Below are 14,749 nucleotides of genomic sequence, written 5' to 3'. Positions count from 1 at the left end.
GATGAGGGCAGGGCCAGGACCAGAAGCGGTGCTCCTGGAGCCCAAGAAAGGGCCTGAGTTGCTCTGGGTGAGAAGGATCAGGAAACAGTATTGGTTCCCCAGGTGTCTGGGGCCCCAAGACTAGGAATGGCACAGGGTCCAAACTAGAGTATAGAACAGCGGGCGGGGAGGCAGGGGGGTGGGGTGTGGAGTGGAAGGGTGAATGAGGCTTAGGGAGTCCCAGCGGCACGGAGAGCTGCGCTATAGACTTACCCCAAGAGGCCTGAGGATAGTAGTGCAGGCTTGGAGCTGATTGATTTATTTTTAAGGGGAGTTTGGCCACTCTAACATTCCCACCCTCTGAAGAGGTAACCCTAAAATCTTTTAAGGATTATATACAGCTGCCAAATACTTTCAACATTTTGGCCTTTGGAACTGAGTATGCTGCTAAGAGGCCCAAGGACATTTCAACTTTTAGCCAAGAAACTTGCTACTTTTCTCTGGGGTCTTTTTACCCTAACTGCCTAGCCAATTCCTACCTCCTATTCTTATCACACCATCCTCTGAAGAGGTTACCCAAATTGCCAATACGGTATCGGGACACAGACCACTCTGGCTTCTTCCATGCTGAACAGGGATGCAGGGTGAGGCAACTGGGGTACCCCTTCAGTGGGTCTATCTAAAAGATTCCAAAATTGCATAACTTTTTATTGTTGTTGTTGTTGTTGAAGGAGAATTAAAGGCGAGAGTAATTAGCATTACAAGTTCTAGACAGGGAACTAGAAAAAAAGGCAGAATAGGGCAATTTTCAAATGCTCATATGAGAGCCATTGAAATTTCTTGAGAAGGGCTTCCAAAAGCATCCTTCTATTGGGTTTCTCCTCATTTTTCTTTTGTCTGCCAAGGCTGGACTCAAGAGTGATGGATTCAGGATTTGCTTTCAGGTATTTTGATAGGTGTTGAAGTGGTTAGAATCAGTGTCAGTTCCCTCTCAAAGGGTTGTCTCCCTTAGCTACAGGTGGGCACTACAGTATGGCAGACCAAGATTTGACGTCTTAGATCTGAGCAGCTCTTTCTGATTAGGAAAAAAATCATCAATGAGAGATAATTGTCTAAATTGCTTTTTTTTTTTGTCTTTTTGAAGCAATGTTCTCCCTGTGGCCCCAGCTGTCCTGGAACTCACTGTGTAGACCAGGCTGGCCTTGAACTCACAGAGATCTGCATGCCTCTGCCTCCCAAGTGCTGGGACTACAGGCATGCACCACCATGCCCAGCTTGGACTTAAGCCTAATGTCTGGAAAGTGTAATCCCTTGAACTCTAAAAGAAATATACTGGTGACTTTACTCTTTGGGTATACTTTCCTTTTGTGTGTTAAGACCATACAGTTGGCCCAAATAAATCAATTTATTTTTACATTTAAGGGTGTTTGAGGATCTGTTCCTCAGGGGACACATGGGCTTGGGAGGAGTTCCTAGCTCTTTTCTTTTATCAGTTCCATCTATGTGAAGATAAGGCAAAGGTCCTGCTTGACCATGTCTAGCTTCACTTGGAAGCATGGATGATGTTTCCTCTGAGTTGACCCTCCTCTTTGTAGACTGGACACTGGTTCAAGTCCATTTGGTGGGGTCTCCATGTCCTCCATGAACAAGAGGACAGATGACTCATCACTGTTACGGAACATTTTGAGAGATGTTCCATAGTCTCCTGGAACTTAGTTGACCTAGTAGGGCAAGGGACAAAAACTGTCCTTTAAGTCCCTCTGACCAGATTAATATAGGCTTCAAAGTATGGCTGTTAAACACCCAATAAGGTTAGTTCCACCAGTTTGGAACTTTTAATTATCATGCACTATACAGATAAGGCATGGGAAAAAAACAAATATTCTCAGATAAACCATGACTAGATATATATTTAGTTCCCTAAACCAATTGACTAAACTATGACCATAGAAATTTTAAGATTATGTGTATATTATTTTTGTCTCATCCTTTATATAGCATAACAAACCTACACAGACCTTCATCACTTGCTTAGGCTTTCTCATTTTTACTATTTTGGAAAATATCTCTAATCCCATATCATTTCAACATCTTTTACATTCTCATTTTCTTTTGAGACATAATAGCATTAACAAATAAATATTCCATCTGTTGTGAAACTTCTTTTCTTGGGAATGTTAAGCAATGCTTATTCGCTTTCAAGGTTCTAGGGCCAAGCCAATGTTTGATTAAAGTTTTACTGGGGAACCAGTGAATTTATTAAGCTTACTTACTTTGATAACTGAGGGGTTGCTGAGGTGTCTGTAAGAACTGAGGGTATGGACACTGGAAAGCCTTTACACAGCATGGGTCGTGCCTTCTCTTCCTAGCCTTCCCCAGATTGTACACTTTAGCCCTCTCCAAATCCAGGAGGCCATGTGTGATTAGGGCCAAATTGCATACAGTTGTCTGGGAAGAGTGGCTGGATAATCTGGTGAGTGTCCAATGACCCTGCTTGGGCGTCCTTTAATGAATGAGCACAACCATCAACAAGCCCAATTATGAAGATGTTTAGTGATCAGGCTCAGCTGAAGTAGTGATAATGGTAGTTATTTCATACAAATGGGACTGCTGTATAGAATCATCTTATTTAAAGGACATGGAATTTAAAAGGATTTGATGCTAGGATCCACATATGAGAGAGAACATATGTCGTTTTTTTTTCTGAGTCTGTGTTACTTCACTTAGTGTTGGAGTATGTTAGTATGCTTTGATAAACAGCTTTTTAGGACACAAGATGGCCCCCATAACCCAGGGAACCAACTAGCCCTCCCTCACAGGGCTGATCACATGATTTACAGGAATTCTAGCCCCTATCAGTAAAATGAAACTGTAAACTGAAACCTAAGCTGTCTGCTCACGTATGACCTGATCATTGTACTCTCTCCTGAATGACTTAAAAACCCTATATAAGCTCGCTGTTCCTCAATAAAGCAGATGTGTGTCTCTGAACCTGATCTCCTGTGTCTGAATGTGGCACCGCTGACACAGCCTCCTCACCAGCCCTGGGGTCCAGGAACAAAGGGCAACAACTTAGTATAACAATTTCTAGATCCATCCATTTACCTGCAAATTTCATTATTTCATCTTTCTTTACTGCTGAATAGAACTCCATTGTATAAATATACCACATTTTTGTTAACCACTCATCAGTTGAGGGGCACTTAGGTTGCTTCTATCTCTTAGCTATTGTGAAAAGAGCAGCAACAAATATGGTTGTACAAGAGTCTCTACAATGGTATGAGTCTTTTGGGTATATGCCAAGGAGTGGTATAACCAGGTCATATGGTAGGTTCATTTTTAGTTTTTTAAGAGTTCTCCACACTGTTTTCCAAAGGGGTTGCATGGGTTTCCGATGCCACCAGCAGTGAATGATCACTCCCCTTTCTTCACATCCTCACCAGCATTTGGTATCATTTGTTCTCTTGATCCTAGCCAGTCTGATTGGGGTAAGGTGATACTATAGGGTGGTTTTAATTTTCATTTCCCTAATTACTAACAATGTTGAACATTTTTTGAGATGTTTCTTAGCCATCTTTATTTTTTCCTTTGAGAACTCTCTGTTTAGATCTTTAGCCCATCTTTTAAAATATTTGGTTATTTAATTTCTTGATTCTTTGTTTTCGGAATCCTGTAAATTTTCTGGATGTTAAATCTCTGTCATATGTGTCACTGGTGAAGATTTTTTCCCATTCTGTGGGTTTTCTCTTCACTTCTTGATTGTTTCTTTTGCTGTACAGAAGATTTTTAGTTTAATGAGGTCCCACTTGTTGATTGCTGACCTTAATTGCCAAGCAACTTCTGTCCAATTTAGAAAATCTTTTCTACACCTATATCTTGCAAGTTATGATCAATATTTTCTCCCAGTAGTTTCAGGGTTTTCAATTTAACATTGACATATTTGATCCATTTGGAGTTGACTTTTGTGCAAGGTGAAAGGTAAGGATCCAGTTTCATTCTTCTATGGGTGGAGATCCGGTTTTGCCAGCACCATTTGTTGAAGATGCTGTCTTCCTTCCATTATGCGGTCTTGGATCCTTTATCAAATATCAGGTGGCTGAAATTGTGTGTGTTCAGGTTTGGATCTTCAATGATGTTCCATTGATCTATGTGTCTGTTTTTGCACCAGTACTATGCTGTTGTTACGACTATAGCTCCATAGTGTATTTTCGGAGATCTGGTATAGTAATCCCCCCAGGGTTGTTCTCTGTACTCAGGGTTGCTTTGGATATCCAGGGACTTGTGTGCTTCCATATGAATTTAAGGATGCTTTTTTTTCAAATTCTGTGAAGTATGTCATAGGGATTTTGATTGGGATTATATTGAATCTATATATTGTTTTTGGTAGTATGGTCATTTTCACAGTATTAATTTTTCCAATCCATGAGCATGGGAGGGCCTTCCAATCTCCTGGTGTCTTCCTCAATCTCTTTCCTTAACAATTTAAATTTTTCATTGTAGAGATCTTTGGTGTCTTTGGTCAGAATTATTCCAAGATATTTTTTGTAGCAATTGTGAATGGGAGCATTTCCCTGTATTCTTTCTCCAATTGCTTTCTATTGGTATATAGAAAGGGTACTGATTTTTGTAGATTGATTTTTTAACCTGCCACTATGCTGAAGGTGTTGATCAGTTCTAGGACTTTTGTGGTGGAACTTTTGGGATCTCTTAGGTATAGTATTATATCATCTGCAAAGAGTGATGGTTTGACCTCTTCTTTCCCAATTAGTACTCCTTTAATTTCTTTCTCCTGTCTTATTTCTCTAACCAGAGTTTCAAGACTATGTTGAAAAGGAGTGGACATAGTGGGCATCCTTGTCTGGTTCCTGATTTTAATGGGAATGCTCCAGTTTTTCTCCAGTTAGAATGATGTTGGCTGTGGGTTTGTTGTATATAGCTTTAATTGTGTTGAGGTATGCTCCCTCCAGTCCAATTCCCTCTAGGACTTTGAACATAAATGCATGCTGAATTTTTTCAAAAGCCTTTTCTCTATCTTTTGAGATGACACCGTGGTTTTTGTCTTTGAGTCCATTTATATGATTAATGGCATTTTTTGACTTGCATATAGTGAACCAGCCCTGCATCTCTGGGATAAAGCCTATTTGATCATGGTGAATGATCTTTTTGATGTATGTCTGTATGTGTTTTGCAAGTATTTTGTTGAGAAATTTGCATCTATGTTCATTAAGGATATGGGTCTCTCTTTTTCTTTTTTGGTTGTATCTTTACCAGGTTTGGGTATGAGAGTGATGCTGGCTTCACAGAAGGAATTTGGGAGCTCTCCCTCTGTTTCTATCATTTCAAATAATTTTGGGGGGTCTTTTTGACACAGGGTTGCTCTTATTTGGAATAATTTAAGTAATATTGGTTGGAGGTCTTCTGTAAATGTCTGGTAGAATTCTGCTGTAAATCTGTCTGTGCCTGAGCTTTTTTTAGTTGGGAGGCTTTGTATTACTGTTTCAATTTCCTTATATGTTATGGGTCTGTTTAAACTGTTGATCTCTTCTTGGTTTAACTTTGGTGGTTCCCGTGATTTCAGATATCCATCCATTTCTTTTAGATTTTCAGAGTTTATAGCATATAAGTTTTTAAAATATACCCTTATAATGGTCTCGATCTTTTGGGTGTCTGTTGTGATGTTTTCCCTTTCATCTCTGATTTTGTTGATTTGGATTTGCTCTTTCTTTCTTTTGGTTAACTGGGCTAAGGGTCTGTCTATGTTGTTCATCTTTTCAAAGAACCAGCTCTTAGATTCATTGATTCCTTATGTTGTTTTCTTTGTTTCTACTTCATTAATTTCTGCTCTGATTCTTGTTATTTCTCCTATTCTGCTGGGTTTGGGTTTCATTTGTTCTTGCCTTTCCAATGTCTTGAGTTGCAGTGTTAGGTCATTTGTTTGGGCTCTTTCTGATTTTTCACTGTAGGCACTTAGAGCAATAAACTTCCTTCTTAGGACTGTTTTTAATGTGTCCCAGAGATTGTGTTGTGTTGTATTGTCCTTTTTGTTGAAGTCCAGGAATTCTTTTATTTCTTTCTTAATTTCCCCTTTGACATACTCATTGTTTAGGAGTGTGTTTTTCAATCACCACGAGTTCATGTAGTGACGAGGGCTTTGTCCAGTGTTGATTTTGAGTTTTATTGCATTGTGGTCCAATAGAATGCATGGAATTATTTCAATTGTTTTGTATTTGTTGAGGTTTGTTTTGTGCCCCGGTATAGAGTCAATTTTTGAAAAAGTTCCATGGGGTGCTGAGGAGAAAGTGTATTCTTAGGTGCTTGGGTGGAATATTGGAAAGATGTCTGCTAGATCCATTTGATGTATGGTATCATTTAATTCAAGTATCTCTCTGTTTATTTTTTGTCGAGTTGACCTGTCTAATGGAGACAGTGGGGTATTGAAGTCCCATACTATTATGGAGTTGGAATTAATCTGTGTCTTAAAGTCCTGTAGTGTTGTTTTTATGAATTTGGGTGTGCCAAAGTTTGGTGCATATATGTTAAAGATTGTAATATCTTCTTGGTTAACTATGCCTTTGATCATAATGATCTTCTTATCTCTTCTGATTAGTTTTACTTTGAAGTCTACTTTGCAGATATTAGAATTGCAACCCCTGCTTGTTTTTTAGTGCCATTTTCTTGGAATATTCTTTTCCATCCTTTTATCTTAAGGTAGTGCCCATCCTTGAAGGTGAGATGGGTTTCTTGCAGACAGCAAAGAGATAGATTTTGTTTCTTAATCCATTCACTTAGCCTGTGTCTTTTGACTGGGGAGTTCAGTCCATTGATATCTAACGTTATTATTGGAAAGATATATATTGGTTGCCACCATTTTAATTGCTGTTTGTGTTCTCTAATTTTGTGTTTCCTCAATTATACCTTTATTTATTTTCTTTCTTTGCCCCTGGGATATAATTGTTTCTCTCACTGCTCTCTGTATTGCTTTAAGTATTCTTTGAAGAGCTGGTTTTGTGGACATGTATTCTTTCAGGCTATTAGTGTCATGGAAGTTTTTTTTCCCCCCTCAACTATAATAGACATTTTTTGCAGGGTAAAGTACTCTGGGATGGCATTTATTGTCATGTAGAACTGGAAATACCTTGGCCCAGGCTCTTCTGGCTTTCATAGCTATTTGCTGCTTTCAGTATCCTCTCTTTGTTCTGTACATTTAGTGTTTTTACTATGACATGTCATAAGGAGTTTCTTTTCTGATCCTATTTGGTGTTCTATGTGCTTCCTGTATTTGTATGGGGATATCTTTCCTTAATTTTGGGAAATTCTCTTCTACAATCCTGTTTAAGAGAAGTGCAATACTATTAACCTGAAGTTCTTCTCCTTCCTCTATTCCTATGATACGTAGATTTGGTCTTTTCATGGTGTCTCACATCTCTTCTATATTCCATTCCATTCTTGTTTTTTTTTTTTTAATTTTCTGTATTCTTTGCTTGAGTGATCCAGTTCTTCAATTTTATCCTTCATTGTTGATATTTTATTTTCCATTTCATTCATTGCAGTGGTGAGGCTTTGTTGTTTCACATTGGCTTATTGAGTTTTGCACTTCCTTCTTCATTTCTGCCTATTTTCTTCAACTTTTCTATCTCTTTTGTGAATTCATTCAGAAGTTTATCCCTATCTTCTTTTAGTTCTTTGATTTGTTTGTTCATGTGTTCTTTAAATTCATTGAATTCCTTGATCATGTTTATGATTGTTCTTTTAAATTCAGTGTCCTGGGTTATCTCTAGGAGGTTCTCCTTGTAGAACTCTTCTACAAGACTGGTGGAGTTGGATGGGGACAAAGTGTTTTGGCTTTCTATTTTATTATCCTTTCATTGTGATTTTGGCATGTGAATTTCTTTTGTTTATTTTGATTCTGATATGAAAATTACATTGAAGTATGCTTCTGTTTGTATTATCTGGGTGCCTAATCCTTTCTTTATTGGTTATATAAAGCTGGTTGGTACAAGGTTCAGGTTCTCTCAGGTTTAATTTGGAGGGAACTGATGGCTTCAGATCAGGTATTTAGTAGTACTCACAGAAGCCCACTTCAGCTTCCAGTCAGGTACACTTGGGCTTCCTTCACCAATGGAGGCAGGATGCAGGCACTCTTGGGCAGTCCCCTGCATTCTCAGCCCCTATGCCACAGGGAAGCCAGAGGAAGTGCAGAACTCTGTTCTCTCTGGTGGTCTGCTGAGATCAGAGCTGCTACACCAATGGAGGTTGAAACCCACCCTCTCAGGCTGTCTGCTAGGATCTCAACTTTAGCTGGGGCCTTGAGAGGGGCCTCATGAAATCCCAGGTAGAGGGACGGGTATGGAATAATTAGGGGAAGTTTACCACCACGTGGAGGCAGGATCTGGGGCCTCTCAGGCAGTCCTCTGCCAGAGGGAGGCCAGAGAGAGGCCAGAACTCAGCACTCTCTGGTGGTCTGCTGAGATCAGAGCCGCTACACTGATGGAAGTCTGAACCCACTCTCCCAGGCTGCCTCAGTTGTACAAATTTTTACATCTATTTATGATTGCTGAAAATAAAGCAAAATATCTCATAGAATAAGCAATCCCTCTGATACAGTCTAAAATTACCTAATTTTTAAAAACACACATTAAATTATTGTTATGAAACTTGGTGAATAATAAATCTATAATTCTCATAGTTTCTTTTAGTATCACATCACTAATAAAGTCTAATGGAAATAGAAACCCAAGTTACCTGAATTAGGTTGATATTTCATGGAAGTGATATTTATATTCATGTTAGTAAATAGTTGGACTTTTGTATTTTTGATGATACTATTTCTGATGATTGATTAGACAATCTCCTGTTTATTTAATTTCCACAGAAATCCCTTATAAAACCATTGTTGGGAAAATCTGAAATAAAATACCATAAAACTCTTCTAATTATTCTCAATTGTATCTATTGGTGCTATTCACTGTATTCTTATAACTATCTTTTGCTTAAGCTCCATTGTAAAGAGTATTCCAAAGGCTCAGTTGTGTGTGTGTGTGTGTGTGTGTGTGTGTGTAACTACCAAGAATTCAACTCTCACTCCAGGTATGAATGTACTCAATCTTATTAGTATATTAAAATATACTAGTTTTCTAGTTACTGCTTATTATACAACCCACAATGTGAGATCCAGGTATCAAACTCAGGTCATCAGACTTCTCTATACTTCCTTTACCCTTTGAGCAATGATCTCTTTGGTCAGTTTAAGACCTTGTATTTTTATAGCCAAATTTAAAAAACGGTTAAACAACAACTTTTATACAGACATTTTGGCTGCCTAACCATCATCTTTCCCATACCTTTCTTTCTTCCATTCTAGTTAGTATAACTACAGATTTGTTTAATCTTATTCCAAACAGAACACAGATTCAAAATTCATAAATACTGCTTTGTCATTTATATAAAATTAATTTCTGAACTGATGAGGGAAAGGGTTCACCAGAAATAGACAATGAACCCAATTCACACACCTCCATTCTTTTTTTTATTTTATTTTATTTTATTTTTTTGGTCTTTTTGAGACAGGGTCTCCCTGTAACCCCAGCTGTCCTGGAACTCACTATGTAGACCAGGCTGGCCTTGAACTCACAGATATCAGCCTGCCTCTGCCTCCCAAGTGCTAGGATTAAAGGCATGTGCCATCACACCAAGCAACACCTCCATTCTTTAAGCCATCAGAATTATAATTTTCTTTTAGATTGGCATTTCTCAAAGTCAAGTTCATATTTGTCTTTGAGGTGAACAGGGGAAAAGGGATCATCCTGGCACTTGGGTAGTGAAGAAAAAAACCTCAGAATGTTCAGCAGATTTTAGGGTAAAACAAATAATTTTAAGATTTCTAAATAGGTGAATTTTAAAACTGTCACCTGAAGAATACAAAGAAAAAAAGTAAAGTATAATATGTACCATCAAAATACATAGAAATTATCATGATGGGGGCTGGAGAGATGGCTCAGTGGTTAAGAACACTGGTCATTCTTTCAGAAGACCGGGTTTGAATTCCAGCACCCACATGGCAGGTAGCAACTGTCCATAATTCCAGTCGCAGGGGCTCCAACAGCCTCTTCTGTCCTCGGCAGGCATTGCATGACACAGGTGCTGTCACATACATACAGACAATACATGCATACACATAAAATAAAAATAATAAATAAAATATTTTTTAAATGGATATATAAAACATTAAATAGGCATTTAACACCACAATTAGATTTTCTTAACATTTTTATCACTGAATTCTCAACATTTCCTGTGTTGGAAAGTATTCATTTAAGTAACAATTATGTCATAATAAGAAATTTTGAGAAATAACGTCTCATTGAGTTCTAATTGCTTAACCAATGTGTATTTCAGCTAAATCATTAGTTGGGTTGTTTTTATGAGCCCTAGTAGAGTGCTCTGAGTTCTCTTCATAGTCTATAAGAAAAATTTTATTACTTACAGAGTAGTTGGTTTCAGTGCCTCAGAGTCAGCAGGCTTCATATCCATTTCCTAAAATTCTAATATTTTTACATTTCTGTATTTAAAAATATGAACATGTTTTCCTAATACAACCCTTAAAATGACTAAACTTAACACATCCTGATCTTCCCCATACAAGCTCCCTAGCTTTTAAAATACTTTTGCTATATTATAAAGTAATATCTGAGAGACTACTATAATATCTATGATGGTGTTGCCTAATTAGTCAAACTATTTCTAAGTTATTTGACTGGCCTTGCCTAATGGGCCTCAAAGGTAAACATGTTGTCAGCCTTTCAAAAACCAGGAGAGATGTACAGGAGGAAAGGTAATCTCTTTGAGCTACGTGACCTCCATTCTGAATGTGGTACTTAGAACCTTGAGAGGCAATGTCCCCGACCGCTTTCCATCTCGCCGGCAAGAACGACGCGGGAGGCTATATTATAAAGTAATATCTGAGAGACTACTATAATATCTATGATGGTGTTGCCTAATTAGTCAAACTATTTCTAAGTTATTTGACTGGCCTTGCCTAATGGGCCTCAAAGGTAAACATGTTGTCAGCCTTTCAAAAACCAGGAGAGATGTACAGGAGGAAAGGTAATCTCTTTGAGCTACGTGACCTCCATTCTGAATGTGGTACTTAGAACCTTGAGAGGCAAGTCAAAAATGCAGAAAATGTGTCGTTTGGTAGGGTCAGTTATGGGGCATGCTGGCTACAGTTTCTTTTGTCATGTAAGGCCCATGTCTTATTGTTAGGCCACTTACAGTGGGTTAGTTTCTGTTCCTTGCATCCCAAATCACCTTATCGAATCTACTGAAAGTCTTCATAAAAATGACATTCATCAAGCCGAGACTGATAGCATACACCTTTAATCCCAACACTTCTGAGGCAGGGGGAGGCAATCTCTGTGAGATCAAGATCAGTCTGGTTTACAAAGTGGACTCCAGGCCAGCTGGGGCTTCAGGGAGACCCTGCCTCAAAATAATTGACACCATCATAATTAAATAAAAGGTTCAATTCTCATAAACCTGGATAACTTGATACAGAAAACATCATAGACATAATCTATATATCAAATGTTAGTACTAAAGGCATAAATGTCTATCCAGTACTGATGAGTTATGTAGAATGGGCCACACACACATAAAAAGTATTTACTATCTAATGGCTACACAAGGGTAGTGAAAGCAGTATAATAGCAGCTACATAGCTTATGTGAATGGAATTTCATCCTAAATGCAATGTGAGATGGCATATCAAGTTCTGTGTCTGGACACCAATGGGTGCACATAAATCATACCAAAATAACAACATTCGTTTCCTTATTGAAGTTAGAAAGTGTGTAGTGTTCTCAGAGATAACTCTACTTTGCTATCCTAGGGAATTGCTGGGGACACTTGACATTGTAATCAGCATTCAAACATCTGGAGAAAGCACAGCTGCACTCCTAACACATCTACATCTGCAAGGCTCTGCATAGCATTTCTTTAGCTTGCTGACTGTAGTAGCTGGACTTCTCCCTAGATGAATTTCCAAGAGGAATAGAGCCAGGCAGAAGCTATTTTATAGTTTTTTAAATTATGCAGTTTTATTTCCACCTTACTCTATTCATTGAGACTCTATTCATTGGAGGAATGACAAAACCACACGTGAGAACAGCAACACTAACAAATTCACTGCTGACGCAGTTTACCACTCTGTAATATCATGGACATTTCTCAGTTGCATCAAAAGTGATTTTTAAAATTTTTTCTTTAGTTTCAAGAATTTCATAAAGGTACATAAAAATGTGATCATATCTAACCTCATTTCTCCCCTTCAGCTGCCAGTGGCCACATCCTGAAGAACGAATAATTTTCCCTCTCCTAGCAACTATCCACTGCCAACAGTTCTTTGGTATGGCATGGGAAGTGGAGATCATCCACCCCCTCTATGCCAGAATTTGGCCAGCTTGATCTTGTGTAGTTCTTTTGCTGGTACTACAGTAGCTGTGATATCATGATCACAGTAGCCATATCATGCCCAGAAGACAGCATTTCATAGCAGCCCTTCTCATCTTCCAGTTCTCACAGTCTTTCTGCCTCTTCTTCCACAATGTTCCCCTGAGCCTTGGGGAGGGGGGCAGGTATCTACTTAAAGCTTATAACTGAGACTCTTGCTCTCTATATTTGAACAGTTATGTATCTCTCTATTAGTCAATTCAATTGTTCATTGCCAAAAGAATCTTCTCTGACCAAGGTTGGGAATAGCCCACCTTTATGGATTATAAGAGTAAATATTTAGAAGACAATTTGAAAACATGACAATTTAGCAAAATAACAATAGCAGGAGGGTCCTATGAACTCCTTTGACAAGGATTATAATATCAGGCATGAAATTCCTTCCTGTGGAGCAGGTCTCAAATACAATTAGATTCATGCTCTTATTGCATCAATACGCACATCTTGCCTGATAGGTCATTATATCAGCATGCAGGATCCAGCATTGAGCAAAACCACTGATGTATTTTCTCCCGTAGCAACCTGCATAACAATTTCTGGCACTATGAAAGATATCTAACAGGGAGGAAGTTTCACAATAGGTTTAAGATTGATTTCTCTGTGTACTGAAGCCAAAATGTGTAGTGACTTCAGCAACAGGGTCTTACCATGTAGTTATGATGGGTAACTAAGAACAACAGCAATAGGCTGTGTATTTTTGGAATCCCCTGGGGTCTCACTAACCAATATTTCAAAGGGAGGCATCCCATGTCTTGTAATGTGGTTTTCACTTAATAACCCATGCCTTCTAGGAGTACCAACATCTTATTAAAACCCACTAGTTAGTAAGCTACTTTCAAAGCACAACTTTTAAAAAATGAGTTTGAACATGATTACCTTGCATGAATGGACAGTATGGACAGTGTTCCTCTCAAAGTTGAATTTTTTTTTTGGTTTTGTTTTGCTTTGTTTTGTTTTAGCTGACCTAAAACTTAGTATGTAGTCCAGGATGGCCTTAATCTCAATCCACCTGAATCTGCCTCCTGAGTGCTGAAATTAAAGATATGCACCACCACACAGGGTTCAGAGTAGTTTCCTAAAAGAGAGAGATTTAGCCAAATCTTAGAAGCAGAGCTTAGGAAACTGTCTCTCTTTTTTTTAATATATATGCATGTATTGCCTGCATGTCAGTAAGTGCACCCATGTCGTGCAATGCCCACAGAGAACAGAAGAGGCTGTCGGATCCCCTGGAATTGGAGTTATAGACAGTTGTTAGCTTTCATGTGGGTGCTGGGATTCAAACCCAGGTCTTTTGCAAGAACATTGTTCTTAACCACTGAGCCATCTCTCCAGCCCCCTTAAACTGTCTTTTTCTTTTTCTTTCTTTTTTTTTTTTTTTTTTTTTTTTTTTTTTGAACACCTGTAGCCCCAGCTGTCCTGGAACTCACTATGTAGACCAAGCTGGCCTTTTTAAAGATAACATACATTTAAGATATGTTATTTCTTAAGTACATATTCTATATCCTGAAGCAAAGACTTGAACAATTCTAGTTAGAGGTTCTCAGTGACTTCATTGTCTCCCTTATCTACATGTGTAAAGTAATCTGAAGGGTAAACACAGGTATCTTCAATTTTCAAACCTTTCCTCAAGCTTAAATGAAACCAAGCTATGAAAGAAACATAGAGATTCTAATACAAAACAAAAACAGCCCTAACATTTTGGTTTTGAACTAAATGCAAATTCCTTTGTGTGAAGGCCTCTGTCTGTTGTGCTCAGTCCTCACTGTAGTCTGTACCATGCCTAGAGCACTGCTTTGCAAGCAACAGAATGAGTGAGTGTATAAGTAAAAAAAATTAGCATGCACAAGATCTTTGAAGTTTACAGTGAATTTTTATGCATTTTTTCCTCACAGTGACTTGTGACATAAATACTATCATTATTTATCCCACTTAATAATAGAAAAGATGAGAACTCAGTTAAATACATAGATTTCCCAAAGTTACAGATACAGTGAAATGAGAGTTAAGAATAATACAACCACGGCTCATGGAACATAGTAGAATAAGGGGTAGAGAAAGGACTAATGCACCCCTCAGCTCTCACTAGGGAGGCTTCCATGTACATTGGAGTGTGATACACACAGAAGGCCACAACTGGCCAAGTTTTGGAGAATAAGAGACTCTAGAGTGTAGGATGGGATTCCTATATGGAACCTCACCCACCCACCGCTCAGGGACCATTGTGGAAGAGGAAACAGAAAGATTGTAAGAGCCAGGGCTGGTT

Source organism: Nannospalax galili, unplaced genomic scaffold, assembly GCF_000622305.1.
Source record: "Nannospalax galili isolate Female #2095 unplaced genomic scaffold, S.galili_v1.0 scaffold226, whole genome shotgun sequence".
Classification (NCBI taxonomy): domain Eukaryota; kingdom Metazoa; phylum Chordata; class Mammalia; order Rodentia; family Spalacidae; genus Nannospalax; species Nannospalax galili.
The sequence above is the reverse complement of the archived record's forward strand: the minus strand, read 5'-3'. Positions refer to the sequence as shown.